Source organism: Cyanistes caeruleus, chromosome 17 (genome assembly GCF_971803275.1).
Source record: "Cyanistes caeruleus chromosome 17, bCyaCae1.hap1.1, whole genome shotgun sequence".
NCBI lineage: Eukaryota > Metazoa > Chordata > Aves > Passeriformes > Paridae > Cyanistes > Cyanistes caeruleus.
Window position 1 is genome coordinate 1476257 of NC_141717.1, and position 21517 is coordinate 1497773.

The 21517-nt window shown below is 52.0% G+C and overlaps 1 protein-coding gene across 26 annotated transcripts in view; it reads right to left on the bottom strand.

The window, feature by feature from the left end:
• Positions 1–21517, bottom strand: part of LOC111936229 (ankyrin repeat and fibronectin type-III domain-containing protein 1-like) — a 257278-nt gene that overhangs the window by 211134 nt on the left and 24627 nt on the right. The window contains exon 1 of one of the 26 annotated variants that reach the window (XM_086854164.1): positions 6147–6488. The exons of the other annotated variants lie outside the window; for them this stretch is intronic. The gene's annotated coding sequence lies outside the window, so the exon portion shown is untranslated. Of the gene's footprint in view, positions 1–6146; positions 6489–21517 lie in introns of those variants that run through there. 26 annotated transcript variants of the gene reach the window in all.

Below are 21517 nucleotides of genomic sequence, written 5' to 3' on the forward strand. Positions count from 1 at the left end.
TCTCAGTGCTTTTTGTTCACAACACTGCTCCATTTTCCTCTGTTTCAGCTTGTGACACCTGTGCTTTTAACCCCCAAATCCTACCATGCCTGTCACTCACTGCCTGCTGCACATTCATCCTGTGACAGACAGAAACAGGCGGCTGCCAGCTTTCAGCATCACTGAATTTCAGACAAATCTGAGCCTGGTTTCAGTCTCCACAGTGGGACTGCTGCTACTCCAGCATTTACATTCAAAGCAAATTTGTGGGGGTAAAAAACACAACAGAGACCATGATGTGCAAATCATTATTTTGCTTCACTAGAGCTGGACACTGATGCAAAAGGAATATTGGAATCACATCCTTAGTTACACCTGCTAATCAGGGCTCCTGCTCTCAGCCAGCCAAGACTGAAATTGGATTGATGCACACAACCAAGTGAACTGCTTCCCTGACTCCTGGCCTGGCCTGCCAGGGCAGCAGAAAGCATCTCCCAAAAATTATTTACCCTCAGAAAATCTTATGAACTCCAGGCCATGATGTCCCTGCCCATTGCAAGGGGGTGGAATGAGATGATCTTTAGGAAATCTTCTGTGATTCTATGACAATTGACAAGTGGAAGCCTGGAAACCCTAGTTTCAGCCAGTATTATTTTTCTGGTTGTAAATTGGAGATTGCAACCTCAGCCAAGCAGTTATGGATTGAATCACTGTGTCTGACATGGAGAAAGGTGTCAGGGAAATCTTATTGCAACAGTGCAAATGGGGCTTTGCCCTTAAGCAGTGGACAAATCTTCCAGTTCATTACCCAATGTTAAGAAACACTTGGACAAATCAGAGATTGGAAATGTGAGGCTGCAGAGCAGCTCTTGGATTTACCTTAAACTGACCCACTAAAGAAAATATCCCATCTGCCCCTCACCACACAGCAGCCCCATCAGTAACATCCCGAGTGCAGGGCAGGAGAAGGCAGCTAATTACAGAACTACTTTCCCCTTTTACTTTGTGAGCATCTCTCAGCCAAGGGATTCTCTTCCCTGGTTTGCCTGGATAGCTGAAACAAACCTGAGGTATCCTTGGGCTCCCAAAGTACAGGGGAAGTATCAAATCTTTGACAAAGAAAAAAGTGTGGAAGAAAACTTCTGCACACTCAAGTGATGAAGACTGCAGAGAATTTAAAAGGCAACATGCAGGCAAAAAAGAGTGCAGAAAAAAAAGAGTGCAGAAAATGGGATGAGTGTAACTGCCAGGGCCATGAAGGACATCCTGACCACAGCCAAAGCGGAGCGTGGTCATCACTTCTCTCCCCAGTGACTCTGCTCTTCCACCTGTGCTGCTCCTGCAGCCAGGGAGGGAGGTTTGCTGGAGGCAGAGAACAACACCAAAGGGAATTGAGAACTCTGTGATAGTCCCACACAGCGACAGACACATGGGGCCTGCACTGCTAAGGAGCAAAATCATAGAATCATGAAATACCTTGAATTGGAAGGGACCTACAAGGATCAGTTTCTGGCCCTGCACAGACACCCTGACAATCCCACCCTGTGCATCCCGACAATCCCACCCTGTGCATCCCCAAGAACATCATCCAAACACTCCTGGAGCTCTGGCAGCTTTGGGGCTGTGCCCATTCCCTGGGGAGCCTGGACAGAAGAACCTTCTCCTGATCTCCATCCTGAGCCTCCCTGACACAGCTCCAGCCATTTCCTGTCCCTGTCACAGAGAGCAGAGATCAGAGCTGCAGCCCTGGTGAGCTCTGCTCCATCTCCTCCAGCTGAGCAAACCAAGAGCCCTCAGCTGCTCCTCCTATGGCTTCCCCCCGAGACCCTTCCCCATCCTCGTGTCCCTCCTTGGACACTCTCTAACAGTTTTAGATCCTCCTGATACTGTGGTGCCCCCAAGTGCCCCCAGCACTCGAGGTGAAGCTGCCCCAGTGTAGGGACAATCCCCTCCCTCACTCAGCAACACTGGGCCCGATGCAGCCCAGGACATGGCTGTCCCTCCTGGCTGCCAGGACATGCTCTGACTCATATTCAACTTGCCAGTGACCAGAAGCCCCAGCTCCTGAGGCAAGGAAGGTGGGGAAGAGCCAAAGCAGCTGGAGATGTTCCTCAAATGGTGGCAGTCACAGGAACCAGCTTCACCTGGTGCTGAAGGAATGAAGATCATGGTATGGCTGAGGGTAGCGGCCACCTCTGGAGATACCCCAGTCCAGACCCTTCCCAGCAGGGCCAGCTACAGCTGCTCAGGACAGCTTCCACTTGAGCTTTGCACATCTCCAGGGCTAAAGACTCCACAACCTCTCTGGGACTAGCCCAGTAAAACAGTTTTTGGTGTTTTAAGTGTAATTCCTGTGCTGTAGTTTGTGCTCTCTACTCCTGCCCTGGCACCAGCACACAGAGATGAGCCCACCTGAGGGCAAACCCCTTCAGATGGTAACAGAGCTGGGCAGGGCTCACTGCCAGCACCTGACATCAGAGCTACAGATCAGATTCCTGTGGGTGCTGAGCACTTCAAAACCCACCTGTGGCTATGGATAGGGAATCACAGCATCCAGGGTGGGAAGGAGTGGTTCCCTGCCCCCAAGCCTTTGCAAAACCAGGTTTTACCACAGCAACACATCTCTTCCACAGCCAGGACAAGGCAATTGAAAATCTCATGGAATGGAAAGAAAATAGTTAAAGGACAGACTCAAAAGGAGCTTCTTGTCTCCCCCAGAGCCTGTTTCAGCACCTCTGGCCATAGGTTTGCTCTCCAGAACTTTTCCAGCTGGGGCCAAGAAATTGAGGAAAGTACATGCAGGAAGCTATGAGCACCCCCACTTCACTGACTTCAGAGAGGCACCTGGCTTTTCCCTCTGCAGAGAGGGTGCTTGGGCACAAATCCACCTTGGGAAAGGTTCCCTGTTGCTGTCACTGCAGGAGAGAGCCAAAGATCAGCAAAGTTCTGCTACCACAAAACGTTTGTTATTCTTTCCACTTTTCCAATGCTGCCACAGGACCTGGGAAATTGTTCTATCACACAAAGTAGAACTGTCCAGCTGGGCATAGGACCACAAGGATGCTCACTGCAGGTTTTGGTCCTGCGGTCTTGCAGCAGCTGCTTCCCAGAAGAGGATTTATTCCATGCTCCGGGACATCAGCACTGCCAGCTGTAAAGAGTAAAATGTGACCTCCTGAGTAGTGCACAAAGATTTTTACAGTTTGAACAGTAGAATGTTGTCACCATAAGGTGCCTTCTTTGTTAAAATACCCCATGCTGTGTCATGTTTGTTAAATCCCAATGTTGTTGTACCAGCCTTGTTAATGGCCACTTGGCCTTGCATATTGCCTCTGCTGCTCCCAGCACCCCCCAGAATGTGATGAGCCAAACTCCCATGGGGGGTAGCACCCACGGGAAGTGGGATTAACATCTAAAGACCCCTAGAATCAGCGAGCCATGGCACAAACCGGACTCCAAACTACACTGAAGAGCAAGGGAGAACATTGAGCAACTTCCTGATGTTGCAGACCTTGTTGCCATAAATACAACACTTGCTATCCATGACTATCCTAGGCTTACAATGAGCCACAGTCTGCCTAGGGACTCTCGTGAGGATGGAAGCCCCAGCTCTGCCACGTGGCAAAGCTGAACACCTTCTCCTCTGGGTGGTCCATTGGGAACAGCAGTGGTCAAACTCCCCCACCTAGAGCTGACCTCAATAAAGGCATTAAAGATGGAGCTGGTCTCCCTGCCTGTTCTTTTCACCAGCCAGAGATGCAAACCCACAGCTGACACAGGATCCCTTAGAGGAACAGTCCCACCTGTCTTCTCTCAAAAGAAGACTGAGCTCATACAGGCTCAGTCACTGCATTTTTAGCCAAATACTTCTCCAGTATTTGCAGAGTGAGGATCACTAGCCTGGCAACCTCTTATTTTTACATTAACGATTTTGACTTCTTTGCATAAAATGGTCCCAGCCAAGCAAGGCAGGAAATAAACAACTTCAGCAGGCTCCTTCAAAAGAAAGTTGAGAAAACCCCCTTTTGCCAAGAGCAAATACAGACCATTCAGGAGTTCCTGGGAGCTTGGGCTGGTTTTGTTTGTCTGGTTTTGCTTTTAATTCATAGTCACTGAAAGAGTTTTGTGCCCTTAACTATTGCATGTGCCATCAGCTAAGCACTTAACGAGGAGGAAGTGAGACACAGTCACTGCTCACATAGGAGGAGGGAGATGCAGCCGTGCCAGCCTCTGCAGCCATCCTGATCCAGAGCAGCTGGCAGGAGCTGGCACGGGGCAGGACTCCCAATCCCTGCCCACCCACCCTGCTGTAAGAAGGGAAAGCCTCACACCACACCAGGCACCGGGGGAGGGCTGTACCCCACCATCCCAGGAGCCTGGGTCCCTGGGCAGGCACAGCACTGCCGCCCTCAAAGGGCTGCCCAAGCTGCCAGATCCCCTCACCCTTTCCAAGAGCAGGCACCTGGGAAAGATAAGGATGAAAACAAAATAGAGAGAAACTTTCAGGCCTCATGTGGAGTAACAGCAATGCCATAAACTCTCGCCACAGTCACAGCCAGCTCAGGGTGGGGATCTGGAAGAGGGCTGCTGCAAGTTCCAGTTTCCCCCAGCTCAGGGAGGGAGCAGAGCTGCACTTGTCCACAGGAAGGGATACAGACACACTACTCACAGGTAAGTACAACACCACAGTTCCTCAATACCACAGCAGAGGGGCCAGAGACCAGCCAGACAGTGCTGCACACACAGCCTTTAAACCCCTTCAGCTGGGCTTTGCTCCCCAGGCTGACTTCAAAGGGACCTTGGTTTGAGAAGGCTACTGCTCTGCTGCAGGTCAGACCCTCCAAGAGCAGAGCAGGCAGCACCAGACCCACAGGACCAGCACAGGGGATGAGCCAGAATCCAAAAAGAGGAATTAACCCCACATCCCACAGAGGCATTTGGAGGAGTTCAGAGGTGGGAGCTGATTGCTGCTAGAGACTGCCTGCCACCCTCCAGCCCTGCCATGGCAGCTGGGCCAGAGCCCTGATCCTCTGCAGCCTCCCCTCCACGCTGCTGCCCGGCAGGAACGGGGATTGCCGCGCAGTCCACATAAAACACTCGCTCTGTTAGGATTGGCAAGCACTCAGGAACCAGCTACTCCCTTGCCTGCCAATTCGAGGGGATGGGGAAAACTCATTAAAGGCAAGACACAGTCTCTCTGGACGCAGAGCAAGGCAGGACAAGCCATCCCAGGCACCCAGCAGCCTGTTTGGATGGGGAGCTGTCGGCCACACCCTGGCAGATGCAGGCAGGGTGGACTGCATCGCTATGTGCCCAGAACAGCAGCAGCTCTTCCATTTCATTCCCAGCCAGCAGCCGTGCCCTCCTCCTCCTCCTCACACAGGCACACAGCCTTTTGCTTTCAGAGCTGGCTCCACACATTACAGACCCCAGCTGGAGCTGTGCAAGGGGACCAGACCATAAAGAGCAGGGACCGTGACACGCTATGGCAGTCACAGGCTGCATGAAAGAGCCTGTGCACAAAAGCAGCAGAAACACGAATTCTCTCTGTCCATGACCCAGCCACAGCCCTGGCTAAGCTGGCCCCGGCACCATGGCAGGACATGGCCTCCACACATGGTCCCAGCTGCTGCGAGGGCCACCTGCCCATTGCTCCAGCACCTGGCACACCAGAGCTGCCACTGCCCAGCATCTGCTTTAAACTGGGATCCTCTGCCACAGCCACAGAAAAAACATCATGACACAGAGAAAACTCCAACCCCCATGGAAAGCAAGCACCATAACTCACAGGGCTCCAAACAAGGCACCAGGAAGCCGTGAGTCCCTGGGCAGAGGCCAGCTCACCAGAAGCACATGGTCCAGAGAAACAGACTGGGCCTGTCTGCCTGATCAACACAGCCCAGCACAGCCACATCCCTGGTCACCAGCATGACAAGGAGAATTATATTCCTCAGTTTTCAGCTTGGTTTTTCACAGCATCTCTTCTTGGTTGAAGAAGAAAAGGGAAATCACAGGAGCTGTCAGTGATTCATGGCCAGAGCCAACACAAAGGAGCCTCACACAAACCCCCATCACCGTGACAAGCTGCAGCACAGCCCTGCGGCTCCCCAGGAACACGCCAGCACCCCAGGGGCACAGAAAGGAGCAATAGAAACAGAGCTACGTACTCATCCTGCTCCGGGAGCCCCCGGGAGCGCCAGGCCGCGGCTCAGCTGGGAAGCACCAGCTCCGTCCAGGTCGGTTGGGCCGAGGAGGGATGGCCCGATGGGGGGGTGTGGGAGCCACCTCAGCCTCCCGTCCTCATCAGCACCAGAAGCAGTTTAATTCACCAGTTTAATTCACCGATCCAAGGAAATGCGAGAATCGGGAAGCTCTCCCACCACCCGCGGCAAAGGCTGCTAACAGACGTGGCCTGGCACAGCTATGCTGCCCCAGCACCCAGAGCCCCGCTCCTGCGAGACTCCAGCAAGTCAGAGAGCAAATCCTCTTTGCCTGTGGGCAAGGGAACTGGAGGGGGGAGGAAAAAAAAGCATCAAGAAACTCTTTGTCTACAAACATCCCAGCCGGGCGCACGTGCAGCGTGAGCTTCCTGGCGAGGGCAGAGGGGGGCCTGGACTCGGGAGCCATCATTTCCTCCTGCAGATCCCTCTGCTCACTTATTGTCTTCTAAAAATAAAAGTAAACACTGAAGAAGAGCTCTTTGTTTTTATTTCTCCTGTGTCAGAGAGATTTCTCTGACACAGGAACAAGTTGTGGGGCCTCTTCCCAAACCTCTGGGAGCTTCCCCTGAGACAGAGCAATGCTGCGAGGGCAGTGGGTATCCAAGGGACTGGCAGGGAAGGAAAGCTGTCCTCTCTTCCCTGCAACCTGCAGCTACTCATGGTGAGGACCATAAATCCCAGAACTGTTTGGGCTGGAAGGGTTTTAAAGCTCATCTCATTCCACCCCTGCCATGGCAGAGACACCTCTCACTATCCCAGGCTGCTCCAAGCCCCGTCCAGCCTGGCCTTGGACACTTCCAGGGATCCAGGGGCAGCCACAGCTTCTCTGGGCACCCTGTGCCAGGGCCTGCCCACCCACCCAGGGAACAATTCCTTCCCAGTGTCCAATCTAACCCCACTCTGGGTCAGTTGGAAGCCATTCCCCCTTGTCCTGTCTCTCCATGCCCTTATGATGGTGAGGATTACTTGCCCTGGGTTCCCTCCTGTGCCAGACAAACCATTTTCCCTCTGTTTCAGCTCAGAAAGGAGGCCATTGCCCAAAGTGCACAAAGCCTCAGTTGAAGCCACATCACTCCCCTTAATAAAGCAGCAAAGCACAAGAAAAGTCAGGAAAGCCATTTTAACACATAAAATGCACACTTAAAAAATAAGATTGAGATATGCATGTATATCTCTCCCTGGTCTTGCTTCCAAATCTCTCTTCCTGACAGGCCCAGAGGCTGACAAGGCCAAGCCTGAGCCCTACACAGCCAACATCACTGATTAAACACAAGCACAAACTTCCTCACCAGGCAGCTGCCCTAATCTAAGCATCTCACAGCTTTCCCAGTTGTTTGTTCAGCTTCTTCCTTTACCATGGAGCTGCTCTACAAAACTACAGGGTAATGAGACACACACACACAATTACCTTTTTTTTGACCTGCATTAGGAGTAAATCCAGCATTAATAGCCCAAAGCCTCAGGTATCCTCCATGATATGATAAAGTCGCTTATCTAAGCAAAATCCTGCTGCCTCATTACTCAGAGCAACGCTCTTCCCCCACACCCTGATTAACTGTGTTTCTTTAAATTTGCCAGCTCCAAAAAACCCACAGATTAAAACAAAAAGATAAACAAAGAGGAGACATATGTTTTCTTGATTTGAGTGCTCAATTAGCTTCCCAAGTAAAGCGAAATGGGATCTGTTAGGCTGCTCAGGACACTTCAGCCCTGGGGAATGGCACGTGCAAAGAGCAGTGGGGCTCCTGGGAGACAGGAGTCACCCATCCCAAAGGCAAGAGGCAGCTCAGAGGATCAGGAGGAGACACGAGTGGAGCCACGATTGCCACGGTTCCTTCCTGGAGCAGCCAAGAGCTCCCAGCCCTGTCCTCTGCTGGGACAGGGCCCATCTCTCCACCCCTCATGGGGACAGATGTATTCAAAGATAACAGGGCTCCAGTACAGCAGCTCCAGGGGGAAAGAAATGGGGGAAAAAAAGAAAAGAGCTTATGACTGCAAACATCCTCCCCAGGGCCTGATTACCCCTGAAAGTAATGAGTTGCAATATCCAGTGCTGGACCAGCCCTGAGCAATAAAGCAGCCTGGGAATACAAAGTCCACTGATAAAAATGCTGGTAATTCTCAGACCATCCACTTCTTGGCTGCCAAGTTACCCACTGTGTTCACCTGGGTGGTTTTTCTCCCACTAGAGTACTGACAGTGATCTGAACACTGGAAGGGCAGTCTTCCCTCTCCAAACACAACTCAGCCCCCCAAAAGCCCAGCAGAACTCTCCAGGCTCAGATGTAACAATTTAGCAGTACCAGAGTATGAAAAAATGGTCATTTCACCCATCATGCGTCAGGCAGGGACTCTGGGGGCTGGGCTGCCTCCCCCAGCCAAGGCTGGCACCATCATCCTCCTCCTCCCTGTGCCAAGGCAGCAGCCAGGCCCTGCAGCACCATCCTGCTGCTTCAGACAACAAGCTCCAGCACGGAGGGAGAACTCAGCAGTGCAACCTCCCTCCAGCCTCTGCCAGCATTTTTCTGATCTAACAGCTGGGTCTAGCACAGGAGGCCTCATTCTCCTCAGCCATCCAACCTCTCCCTTTTCCAGTGGCTCTGTGAGGCTGCACATCAGCTCTAATGACCTCTCACCATTTCACACCATACCAACAAAACCCAAATCAAATCCATGAAGCAAGAGAGAAAATAGCTTTGTTTCTTGTTAGTTCACCTATGAGCCAGAAAGCCAAGTCACACCGATAAAAGCTGTGGGCAAGATACAGCAGGATGTCTGACTGATGAACTTCCAGAATCCTCTGCTGCAGCAGGACAAAGAGGACCCAGGAGGGGCCGAGATCCAGGCAGGCCACAAGCCCTGAGTGCCCAGAGAGTCAGCTCTTTGCTGGCACACCAAAATCCCAGAAGCTGAGAGGCAATGCCAGGGCCAAACTCAACAGCAGCTGTGGCACAGTGGGACTGGCACAGGGATGGGACATGGATGTGCCTTTGCTGGTGGAAGTGCTGCCATCCTGGATGGGATGTGCTGGCACACAGCGCCAGGCTGAGAGCTGGCAAGAGCAGAGTTGTTAACCAGGACAGTTAAAGCAGACTGTAAGCAAAGAAAAGCCACGTGCCTGTTAAAAACTGACCAGCAGCAGTGTGAAAGAACACCACTGTCCTCACAGGCCCAGCCTTTAGTGCTCTAAACTCTTTGGATACCCAGCTCACAGAGATACCAGGATAAGATGCAAAGCATTGTTAATACACTGTGCAGTTACAACTTTACAGGTGTGTGGACTTATCTACTCGATGCACATCTCCTGGGAGCCCAGAGAATGCTCATCAGCTCCCATGTCAGTCTGACTTACAGCCTGGAGCTGATCCAGGCACAGAGGGATGCTTGAGGCCTTAAGAATTCTGGTGGGAGTGCCTCCAGCAGGAGCCATGGCTTTCCCATAGTCATCTGAATTCATTTCAGTGTGCTTCCTGATGCTGGTACTGGAGGCAAAATCAACAGAAAGAACTTGCCGAGTGTCTCCCAGCAGCTGCCTGGAGCCAGGGCCAGGCCAGGGAGCCCCCTCGGGGCAGGGCTGGCTGCTGGCAATGCTCAGGCCATGTCCTGCCAGCCTGGCATCTCCCACAGCCTCCAGCACCTCACCCTGGGCCTTCTCTGGAGAAAGGGCCAAGCCCCAAGCCCCAGGTGCAGGCACTGCTCTGGTGTGCACGCACACATCTGGACTGGGAAAGCTTCACGACCACTCCATGCCCCGAGGCCATGTCCCTCTCAGCTGCTCTCCCACCTGCCTGTCCTCATCCAGCTCCCCATGATGAGCCAAGAGCACAAGAAGAGCCAGAGCTCCTGCAGGACATCCACCAGCCATGGCAGCTGTCCCCTCTGAGAGCACAGCCTATTCTCCACGCAGCGGCAGGGGACGAGTGCTGCCTCAGGAACCACCGTACCCCAAGGCACTCCACATCCACCCTTCACTGCCAGGACATGCTCAGCATTCCCTGGAAAATATTACAGAAGGTAAAACCCAGTCCTCACCCCTGCTGTCCCCTGCATCAAGCTCTGTGCAGGCAGTGCAATGCACCCAGGAGGGGTAATTACGAGGATACCTGTTCCAGCTAATTATTACCTGGCCAGTTATCAGTGTTTCTGTGCAGGGACCGTCTTGGTCAAACTCAGGGAAAAAGATAAAAGTGGTTTCCCACTTGCTGAGCCCCAGGCAGCCTGCCCAGCTCTTCATGGCCCCTCTGCACACTCCTAAGGGAGAGCAGAGCAGGACTCCTGTCCTGAGGAAGTGGGACACAGAGGGGCGACAAAACCTGCCCAGGCAGGCAGGGTCATGCTGCCTCTCCCAGGTGCCCTATCCACTGATGCTCATCAGCTCCAGCCATACACAAGAGGGGCTGCAATCATTGAAAAGCAGGACAGCTTTGCTGGGTTCGAGCCCAGTACCACCAGCTGTTCTTTGTCTGTCACCACAGCTCATTTCAACCTCTAAGGATCTCTCCTAGAGCACACTCACCTGATTCTCTTCTCTTGCAAGTCCACCTCCATGTGCTGCAAGCTGCACCAGTGCCATGCTGGGCTCCAAGGCTGGTCCCAGCACGTTGCCTGAGGGTGTGCCAGGAACAGAGACCTCACTGGGGCTCAGAGGGTGGAGGAAGAGCCCAGCAAAACAGGCACAGAGAGGGCTTTGACCTCCCCAGTTCTGACAAATCTAACAGCACACCCCTGCTACCAAGGGGGGCTTTCAGCTTGCAAACCAAAACCCCTTCAAAACCCCTCAAATCTAGAAGTATTTTGAAAGTGTCCTCCTGTACAAGGGACAACACCACAGTTACAGGCCAACCCACAGACCTAAGATCCTACTGCATTTTGCACCTCTACTGAAGCATTCCTAGAGAGCCAGCAGTTATAAGAAGTTTCAAATATTATTTGCACCATCATTAAAAGGAGGAAAAGGAGATTAAGAAGATAATAAAATAAATAAATAAGAAGAAAAATAAATAAAGATAACATCAGGTGCTGTCAGCCTCAAGCAAACCTCAAAAGTAAGTCCCAAGGTAAGAAAAGCAAAGTAATTACCTCACCAAAAAGCTTTTCTTTTACCCATGATGAGAACACTCCCTCTTAGGACTGGGTGTGTTCAGGGGAAATGTTCTTTGATGCAGTCAGTGGTACCAAGGTAGGGCAGGGGCAAGCCCACTGCAAACCTTCCACAGCCTCGTGTTTTTGCATTATGCTCACAGTTCCAGCTGGGATGTTTCCCCAGGACAGGGAAGGGATTCACATGTGCTTTCCTTTGTGCTAGCTGCAGATAGTTCCTGAGTCCCTGCTGAATGCAGGCTCTCCGCCTGCCCAGAGGCCCTGGGCAAGGGTAAAAAGAGTCACCAGTTAGTGATGAGACTTTTAGGCAAGTTATGTCATAAATGCAGCCCGGAATGTCTCTACCTGAGGGTGAATCCATCCAGTGACCTTACTGAGTCACTGCCTGCTGACTCACTCACTTGGGCAGCCTGAGCAGAGTTGTAGGCAAGGAGATGTCATGGTGACAAGGACTCAGTGACTGTCCCCTAACACAGGAGTCTTACAGGTTCTCCAGGATGGCAGGAGCTTGTTTGCAACAGCAGTCAGCCCCACCTCTGCTCTCTGCACTCACTCCCACCTCTCCTCATGCCACAGGCCATCATCACACAGGAAGGGACTTCATCTGCTCTTGTGACAGGACAGCTCCCAGCAGAAGTGAGGGAAGTCGTGTCACTGTTCAGCACTCCAAGGACTCGAGTGAACAGTGGCAAAAGGCCACAATGCAGCCCAAAGTAGAGAACTCAGAGCCAAACCAGCAGCCAGCTCCCAGGCACCACCCCCTGATCTGCTGAGGCCACATCTCCCAGGCACTGCAGGGCACAGCTGCTACCTGCACTGCTCTGCCCAGCAGAAGTCAACGCTCTGCAGTCACTGCCTCAGCCCTGGGGAGCAGGGAAGAGGGAGGCAAGGCTCAGCCAGCTCCTTCCCCCTCACAAACACAAAGATCTCTTCACAGGAGCCATGTGAAAGGGTTAGTGTCAGTGCTTGCTCTGGGAGCAACACACAGGGTCAGACTCTAATATTAGAGCAGAGATGATGACAGGGAAGAAGGGAAGGAACAAGAAAAGAACCATATAAATAGCAGTATTGTCCTTACTGGGTTTCACAGGGCATCTGATGTCAAATAGGATTGTTCACTCGGAGATGAAGTCTCTAATTGATTCCCATCTGACAGTTTCTTATTCAGCACTTGTTCACCGGCCAAACAAGCTGAGTAAATATGCTTTGTTCTACCATTAAAGACAGTGACAAATCATTGGCTTGCAACAAACCCAGTGTAAACAGCATCCTTCCTCCCAGGCCAGATCTCCTCCTATTCCCCTGACACCCTCCCACTGCTGCACTTGGATGCTCTGCCAACCCCGGTCCTGGAATGGGGTAAAGATCTACGTGAGGGGACCAGCACACACTTGGCTTTGGGAAGAGAAATTGCTCTCCTCAAGGGTGTTTGGGCTCCAAAACACCTTTGCAGACCTCAAGTAAAACCTGCTGCAGCCAGAACATTCGCTTAATAACAGAGATACCCAGTCTACAGCCTAGGAACAAGAGTCCTTACAGGAGACAGACCCTGATTTCAGTAGAGTTTAGCCTGGCAGTGCCACAGACAAATTTATGGTGAAGCAGAGTTCAAGACAGACTGGGGATGTTCTTGTCCTAGACATGTTTGTCCTGACCTTTGGAGTGTCCCCAGCAGATTTTAGCACCCTCAAAGACCACCAGTAACTGCCAGTTTTCCTGCTCTTCTGCAGAGAGGCTGCTTGGGGAGAACATGGGAGCCTGGCTGCTCCGTGGTCCATTCCCAGCATCCACATGTCTGGGATGAGGTATGACAGTGAATATAGCCCACATTAGCCTTTTTTGGATCCATCTGTAGACCTGCTGGCCAAGAATGTGCCTAGTGCCTTTCAAATGAGCCACCTGCCTCCCCAGCCTACTGCAGCACCAAGGTCTGGGCACTTGTTACCTGCTCAGGGAAGCAGCACCTCCCTTCATCCTTTTTCCATTAACTACCCTCAAGTTTCACTGCCAACTTCTGGTCTTTGTATAAAGACACAAGGTGTGTGACAGTTACACCTTCCTCTGACTCAGAGCCTTCATTATTTTGTAAGCCTGGACCAGGTTTTCATTTCCATTTTCATTCAATCAATGCACATTTCATTTAACTCCTGTTTCCAGACTGCTGATGGAGCCCCCACACCAGTCCTGATGTGTTACCACCACCAACTTCTCCACCCTTAACACTCCTTGCCACACAGCTGACCCTTTGCCTTCTATCACACAACTCCTTTCCAGCATCTGCAAGACCCTGCTTGGAAACACAGAGTCATTAAGGTTGGAAAGGATCTTTAAGATCACCAAATCCAACCACCCAGCCAGCATCACCACCACGTTCACCTCATCTTTGTGTGCTGGAGCACCTGCAGTGAGAACAGGCTGAGCTGAATCCTTCAGGGACACATGGGCCCAAAGATGCTGCTCACCCAGGACAGCACCTTTCCAGGTGCATCCCACCACCCAGCCAGCACCTGCACCCAGCAGCACACACCAGACTCCATGCAAAAGCCAGCTGGTGGTACCTGAGGGAGTGGTAAACAAATTGTGTAGCTCCTGGTGTCCAGCTGCTGGCTGATTCAAGCTCAGAGACTTTCAGTTCTTCCGTGCTGAGGGTGCAGCATCCTTCAGTGAAAGCTCAAAGCTCACACTCCTGCTGCTATGACCAACAGCAAAGCCACAGTCTGGGCAAACAGCCATCACCCATCCCAAGAGAAGAGCAGCCCAGCAAACAAAACAAACCCTGCTGCCTCAGGTCATACCCGAGCATCACTGCAGCATCATTGTGGCAGCAGCTGCACCAAGAGGCTTTGTTTAAACACCCCGTGATCCCAGTGTAAGCTACATCTTTGCTTCTCAACATTTGCTAAACCCCAAAGTGCACAGCTTGGAGGAAATCCAAAGATAGGAAAAAAAAAACCTCAACATTTTTCAAACAGATGATTGCTGAGAGCAAGGGACACCTTGTGGTTTTGTGAAGGGCCCACTCAAAGCATATATTGCTTTTCAAACCCAGATGAGAACCACGGCCAAACAAGAGTCTTGTATCGATTTTGGCCCCAGTGAAGAGTAGGGAGTAGTGGGTGAGGGTAAAAATTTAGTCCAGATATTTGATATAAGGGCCAAAGTCATACTTTAACATGTGCTTGTCAAGGGACACATCTGAAAATGTGAGGAAGCACAAGTATAAACTTCTACCTGAGCCCTACTCTAGGGTGTTTCCTAAATGCTGCTCTTAGTGCTGAAGTTTGGAATTTTCCTCAGCAAAGCTGGAATCACACATTCATCACACGACTCCAGAGGAAGCAGCACCGAGAGCCCCAGCTCAAGCCCAGTGGGAAGGGATGGCTCTAACCAAAGAGGACACTTGGAGTTGCACACAGAGGATCTGTTTACTTCCCAAATCCACTGCTCTGGGGACAGGGCACCCCCAGGTGGTGCCAGACCATGCCCTCAGCAAAACCTCATGGGAGAATGCCACAGCTAGCACTCTGAAGGCAGCCACAAGGCCACCCTGCAGGAGTGACTCCCAGTCCCCTGCTCTGGAGGACTGCAGTGCTCTGCCACTTGAAAACATTGTTGTCATCAGCTGGGAAAGAAAGGAATAGTATAATCACATGTTTCTGATATCTCTGTTTACAACTAAATTTCCAAGTCCTCCCAGAAAACATCTCTTGGGAACATTTCTGTAAGCATAGCTTAGCTGGAAAACCTCGGGCTCTGGCTCAGAGATTACAGCAAATCCATCTCACGTGGCTCACAGTGAACTGGGAACAAGTGACAGCTTGGGGCTCAGCTGAGAGCTCAAACAGGAGAAGGGGAGGAAAAGCAGGAACATCCTCAGATACACTTAGCTGGTCACAGATTCCTGGTTTAGCACATCCTGAGCTCATCTCTGTACACACACGGCAAGTAATCCTGGTCAAAAACCACTCAAGTCTATGGCAGAACCTCTCCTCTCAACTCTGCTGCCACTGGACTTGGCCCCAGGCAATCCCTCTGATTATGCCAAGCCAAGCTACTCACACTTCAGCCCTTATTCCAGGATCAGACCTGCTGCAACTGTCACTTCTGCAGGAGAATTCCTACTTATGTTTGAATTTTATGTCCCAGCCAATGGAGAGTTTGTGATCCTTTAAGTAATGTTACCTGCTCAGAGTGTGAAGGCTACTCTTCTGATTTCCAGAATGGGTGGAGGTAAGATTTATGATGTTCTTAAACTGTCCACTTCCTTGCCTTATAAGTGTCTGGGGTTAATTAATGATACAGCACATGACTGCACCCCAGACCACCATCCCTCAGAACCCTCACAGTTTGAGAACTTCCCATCTCACCCCACCTGCTTGGGGTAGGCATGAAAACATTTCTTTCAAGTTTCCAAAAGGTGGAACAGAAAGACTACAGAGCTCACAGCAACTGATGTATCAGTCAGTGAACAGTGGCTGAAACACAAAATCCTTGGCTTCCAACTTGAGATGCTCCTAGGGGTTGGAAGCAGCATCCTCACACCCATGGTGTGCCAGCAGCACACCTTCCCCTCCAGCCAACACTGTCAACTATGGGCCTTTCTCCTGTGCTGTCTATAACAGAGAAGAAAACTTCACTTCCAAATACCTTATACCACCCCTGCCCTTGGGAATGGGTCTCTCCTGTACCACATCATGCCACCCTCTATAAGGAAACAAGCCTAACTCCTCAGTATTTCTATTCACCATTTCTCTCCAACCAAGCCCAAAGGATGGTCCAGAAGAACAGAAATCCCTGTACAAGGTCCCAAAGCACTTGGCCAGGCCATGGGATTTCACTGGACTCCACACAGGGCCACAGTACCAGCCCCTGGACAAAGGGTTTAGAGCCCACTGTCGGTGCCCACCTCCATCCCAGGCAGATCCTGGTGCCATGCAGACTGCAGGACAGTCACAGGTGTGAGGCACAGGACTGGCAGAGGTGACAGGGCCCTGCAATTCCCTGGCTCTGGAAGATCAGCCTTGCCCCTCTTCCAAGCAGTTCAGAATCTAAACCTGAAAAGCAGAGCAATAAAGGACCACATGTAACACGAAACCTCAAGTTTCACTCACCTCTCTTCCCAGGGAACTGCAAATATTTGCAGTGCTTTATCCAATATCCCTCTGTGTTTGCCCAGTGCCCAAAGATAAATGAACAGGTCACGTACACTTAAGATATAAAGATTTCATAAGACTTCAGCACAAACACCAGCGAGGCACTGTTGCCACAGGGAAACAGTTGGCATCTGTGAGCAGCCAGGGACCAGACTGCCGCTGCCACAGCGGGCTCCTGTGACCAGCTGGCACTGTCCCCCTGCCTGCCCCAGGGATGGAAGTTCAGATCACATACACCAGTTTGTCCTTGTGAATGCCCACTGTCCCCACAGCCCAGCAGAAGCCACCCCAGAGGACTGAGCCAGTATGGGCACAGCCATGGCTGGAGGTGAGTGCACTTTCAGGAGGTGAGGTTTGCAGCAAACACCTCTGGGAGCCTCTTCCAAAACCTCCCCAAATGCCAGATGATGGCACGTTCTGGAGCTCTTTGCACTGAACCATGAGGGGTTGTGACTCTCATGTTCAGTTTGTGTGGCAGCACCCCAGAGCCAGGTCTGTATCTCCACACAGGTGGGCAATCCATCACCAACAGCAAAATCTATTCCCTCTACATGTTCCTTTTTCTGCTCCGTTTCTCCTAGAAATGCTCCTGACCAATCCTTGTAGCCCGATTTCCAAGCTTTGGCTCCCTCTCCCCTACAGCCTGTTTTCAATCATGTGTTAAAAGGGCAACTAATGCAGAAACAAATCTGCACTAAAGGTCAGGCAGTTTCCCCCACCCTGCAAGGCTGAAGAAAAGCCCCTCTGGCTCCAGCAGAGCAGAGTCTCTGATCCAGCCCCAGCCTTCTCTCCCTCCTCCACCTCAGCCCCAAAACAGCTGGGCAAGGCCAGGGCTAGATGAGTTATGACTGGGAACTGGGTGCTACCAACCCATGTCATAGCCACACTGGGAGATGTCACTCCAGAACATCACCATTACAGTTCTGAACTGTTTCTCTGTTTTCCTGGACATTGTGAGCTCCCAAAACTGCCCAACAGCATCACACCACCACCAGGACTCTGTGCTGCTCCAGCCTCACCTCAAGTCCTGGGGACAGTTTTGGGTGCCAAAGGAAGCATCCAAAGAAGGGACATGAGGATGGTGAAGGGCCTGGAGGGCCCATACAAGGAGCAGCTGAGGGCTTCTTCAGCCTGCAGGAGACTGAGCTCAGACTTCACCAGGGTCTGCAGCTTCCTCCCAAGGGGGCAGCTTCAATCTCTGCTGTCTGTGACCAGGCACAGAACCCAGGGAACAGCTGGAGCTGTGCCAGGGGAGGGTCACACTGGATCTCCCAAAAAGGTTCTTCCCCAGAGGTGCTGGCACTGCCCAGGCTCCCCAGGGAATGGGCACAGCCCTGAGGCTGCCAGAGCTCCAGGAGTGTTTGGACAGCGCTGCCAGGGATGCCCAGGGTGGGATTGTTGGGGTGTCTGTGCAGGGCCAGGAGTTGGACTCTATGATCCTGGACTGGATGATGTACCCAGTCCATCTAGAGCACTTTGTTGAAGAAGCAACTGCTATGGCAGCCCCTTTCAGCATCTCTTTCCCCTCCTGCAAGACCTCCTGTGCTACACAGGCAGCGGCCACCACTCATTTCAGAGTCAGCAACCAACCACAAAAAATAAAGAGCAAGAGCACTGCTTCCAACCCTTCTGCTTCCCTCTCGTGGGTTGAGAAAATAACGAGCTCACCCTTAAGACCTTCCCTTCCCCCCAGTAAATTTGCTCTTCCCAGACAGAAATCCCTCAATCCCAGGTAACACAGCTGCCAGACAGAGGCAGAAAACAGGAATGCTGGATGGTGACCATGGTGAAGCCCCTGCCAGTCCCTGCACTGTGAGATAAGGAGCTGGGAACAGCACAACTGAAGCTTCCCACCAGAGCAGGGGACTGCAGGGAGCAGGGCCATCGACATCAGTCCGGAAGGGCAGGCTTGGATCTGGATTCAGAAACACCCGTGGGTCCCCACATCTTGGGAGCACACAGGGAAAGGAAGCTTGGCTGCTGTCTCCCCCCTGCTCAGAAGATTTGGCTTCCTCTGAAGTCAGCCTCACAAGGTCAATGCTCTGGCAGGGACTGGGAAACTTCTGAGATGATATCTGCTGTTTTAATTTTAAAACATTGCAGGACTGGCTCAAATAATAAGTTCACTTGCTCTCTGGGTACTCAGCCCCCCAAGCTGGGGACAAGGAGCAGAATGAAGACCCCATAAATTCCAAAAGAGGAAAGAATCAGCAAAATGCTGCAGCACTCAGACACTCACAAGTTTCTGATGCCAGATGGGATCCACCAAAGCGTGCTGAGGGAGGTGCTGGAAGAGCTCACTGCAGCACTTTCCATCATTTAGCAGCAGTCCTGGCTCTCACCCAGCTGCCTGGAAGTGCCAGTGTGATGCTCATCCACAAGAAGGGTTGGAAGGAGAATCTGGGGAAGTACAGACTGCCAGTCTGACCTCAGTGCAGGGGAAGTTCATGGAGAAGATCATCTTGAGGCAGCCACATGGCATGTTCAGGACAACCAGGGAATCAGGGCCAGGCAGCACAGGCTCATGAAAGGCAGGGCCTGCTTGAGCAACCTGACTTCCTTCTGTGACAGGGTGATCTCTTCAGTTGATGGGAATAAAAGTCTGTGGATGTGTCTACCTGGACTTCAGTAAAACCTTTGTTCCCCACAGCATTCTCCTGTGGAAAGTGGCTGTTCATGGCTTGGACAGGGGCACTATTTGCTGGGTGAAAAATGGGCTGGCTGGGCCCATCTCCCCTGGAGTGGAGAACAAAGCTCCATCCAGCTGGCAGCCAGTCACTAGCGGTGTTCCCCAGGGCTCAGTGTTGGGGCCAGGTCTGTTCCAGATCTTTGATGAGCTGGCCAAGAGGGTCGAGGGCACCCTCAGAACACAGGTGACACCAGGCTGGTCAGGGTATTGATCTGCTGGAGGGCAAGAAGACTCTGCAGAGGGATCTGGACAGGCTGCATGGGCCAACACCCCTGTACAAGGATCCAACAAGGCTCAGTGCCTCATCCTGCACTTGGGTCACAACAACCCCATGGAATGCTCCAAGACTGGAACACAGTGGCTGGAATGTGCCCTGGGGAAAGGCCCTGGGGGTGCAGGTCAAATGGTGCAGCTGAATGAGACAGGTGTGCCCACATGGGCAAGAAGGACAGTGGTACCTGGCTTACACCAGCACCAGTGTGGCCAGAGACCCAGAGCAGTGCCCACTCCCCTGCACTGGGCACTGCCAAGGCACCTCAGATCCTGGCTCATGGATGACCTGCCTGTGCTCGCTGGGTGTTGCAGCAGGGAGCCTTACACAAGAAAAGACTGCCCAGGAAAGATGAAGCTCTGTTCAAACACACAACCACAAACCCAACAGACCACCTCCAAAGGCAAGCCCAAAGCCACAAGATGAGTTTTGTCACCAGAACTCCCTCCAAGATGAAATAACACACTATCTTGCACCAAACCTGTGGATCCTGCTGCATTCCCCCCTTGGAGTGGCAGCAGCAGGGCTCCCTCAGTGCACACCCACACATGGAGACCAGACCAGCTTCACCACCCCTGTGGCTCAGGGTCTATTTGCATACTTTTATCATGGTATGTATATTTACCCAATTCATTTCACTACAATGGGACAAGAGCTGGAAAGCTATATTAAGCTGCAGAAGCAAGAGTGTTAAAAAAAGATCAAAGGTCCATCATTCAAAATTAATTAATTCAAGCTTGAACTATTAACATAAATTAAAAATTCAAACCACACACAAGAATATACCCCTTTCCAAGTAATTTCCAAGAAGCTCTAGTGCTGCAAGATAAGGTAATGGCACATCCCATTAATTTGCAGGATGCACAGTGGAGGTTAACCTCCACTTAATTAGTGCTAATTGTAATTTTGCGGGAATAGGGCAAGCACACATTGTAAGAGATCCTCTTGACATTCCACCTCAGACAGAGGGAAGAGAGCTCTTTATGCCACCTCTCCCTACACACACATCATCCCTCTGCAGCCCCCTGTGCACGCTCAGCTGGAACAGAAAAGGCATTTCACAAGGGATCACGGCCACCAAGGCAACAGACAGAAGAAAGCATAGGACTTCACTTCCACAGCATCCCTGCTATGGGCAAAGGAAAGGCACATAGAAGTGTAACAAACACCAGAGTTGCTGGAGGAAGGGCTGCAGAGAGCTGAAGAACCAGACTGACATCAAGTAACGTGCAAAGACCACACAAAGTCACAGAGGAAAATACAGGCACTGAATCCTGCTGGAGTTGCGCCAAACGTTGCAAGGTGTGACAGCTCGAGAGGATGTGGGAAGGCCCAGCCTTGGAGAGCCCTTCCAAGCAGCCTGTGGATTGGAGTGAAATCCCACTGCCCACCTCCCTCCCACCCGACAAGGCTTGGAGCCAAACCTGCATCTGCCAGCGCTGCCACGGCTGCAGGGGCGGCTGTGTCCGGTCACAGTGCGAACCCTCGGCTGTTCCACACACGGCCCTTCTGCTCTGCCCTCCCAAGCTCACTGCTCCCTGAGCACAAGGTAAATCACCTCCCCAGGAGCTTCACTGTGAGTCCTCACCCACCAAACCAGCCCTGGCCAGGAGCCAGCACCTAAGTCAGAGCCTGGGAAGGCTCCTGGCACTGTCGTGCGCCGCCAGCTTCACCACCAGCCCTGTTCGAGCCTTCCCCCACCAGCTCTGCCTCCTTCCCAGCCTGGCCCAGCTCCCAGAACAGCTCCATGCACACTTCTGCTCTAACCTATGCAAAAAAACCCCACACTATGGGATGGCCTCCAGCTCCATTAACCCAAATTGATGCAAACCATAATTCAAAGACAGTTAAAGACATCCACCCTAAATTTTTTTAAATTTGCCTAAGTCTTCTTAAAAGACTCCAATTCCTGTTCTGCCCAAAGCTTCTCTGCAAGTGGAAGGAATTGCTGCAGTGTCACAGAGGCTGCACTTCTTCCACCTGGGCCAGTGCCACCCCTGAAGCCCCGAGGAGCCATGGGGACACCCACAGCTGCCTTCCCCAGGGACTAGCAACCACCTGAGACCCTGCCCAGAGCACCAGCACAGACTGTGCTCACAGGACA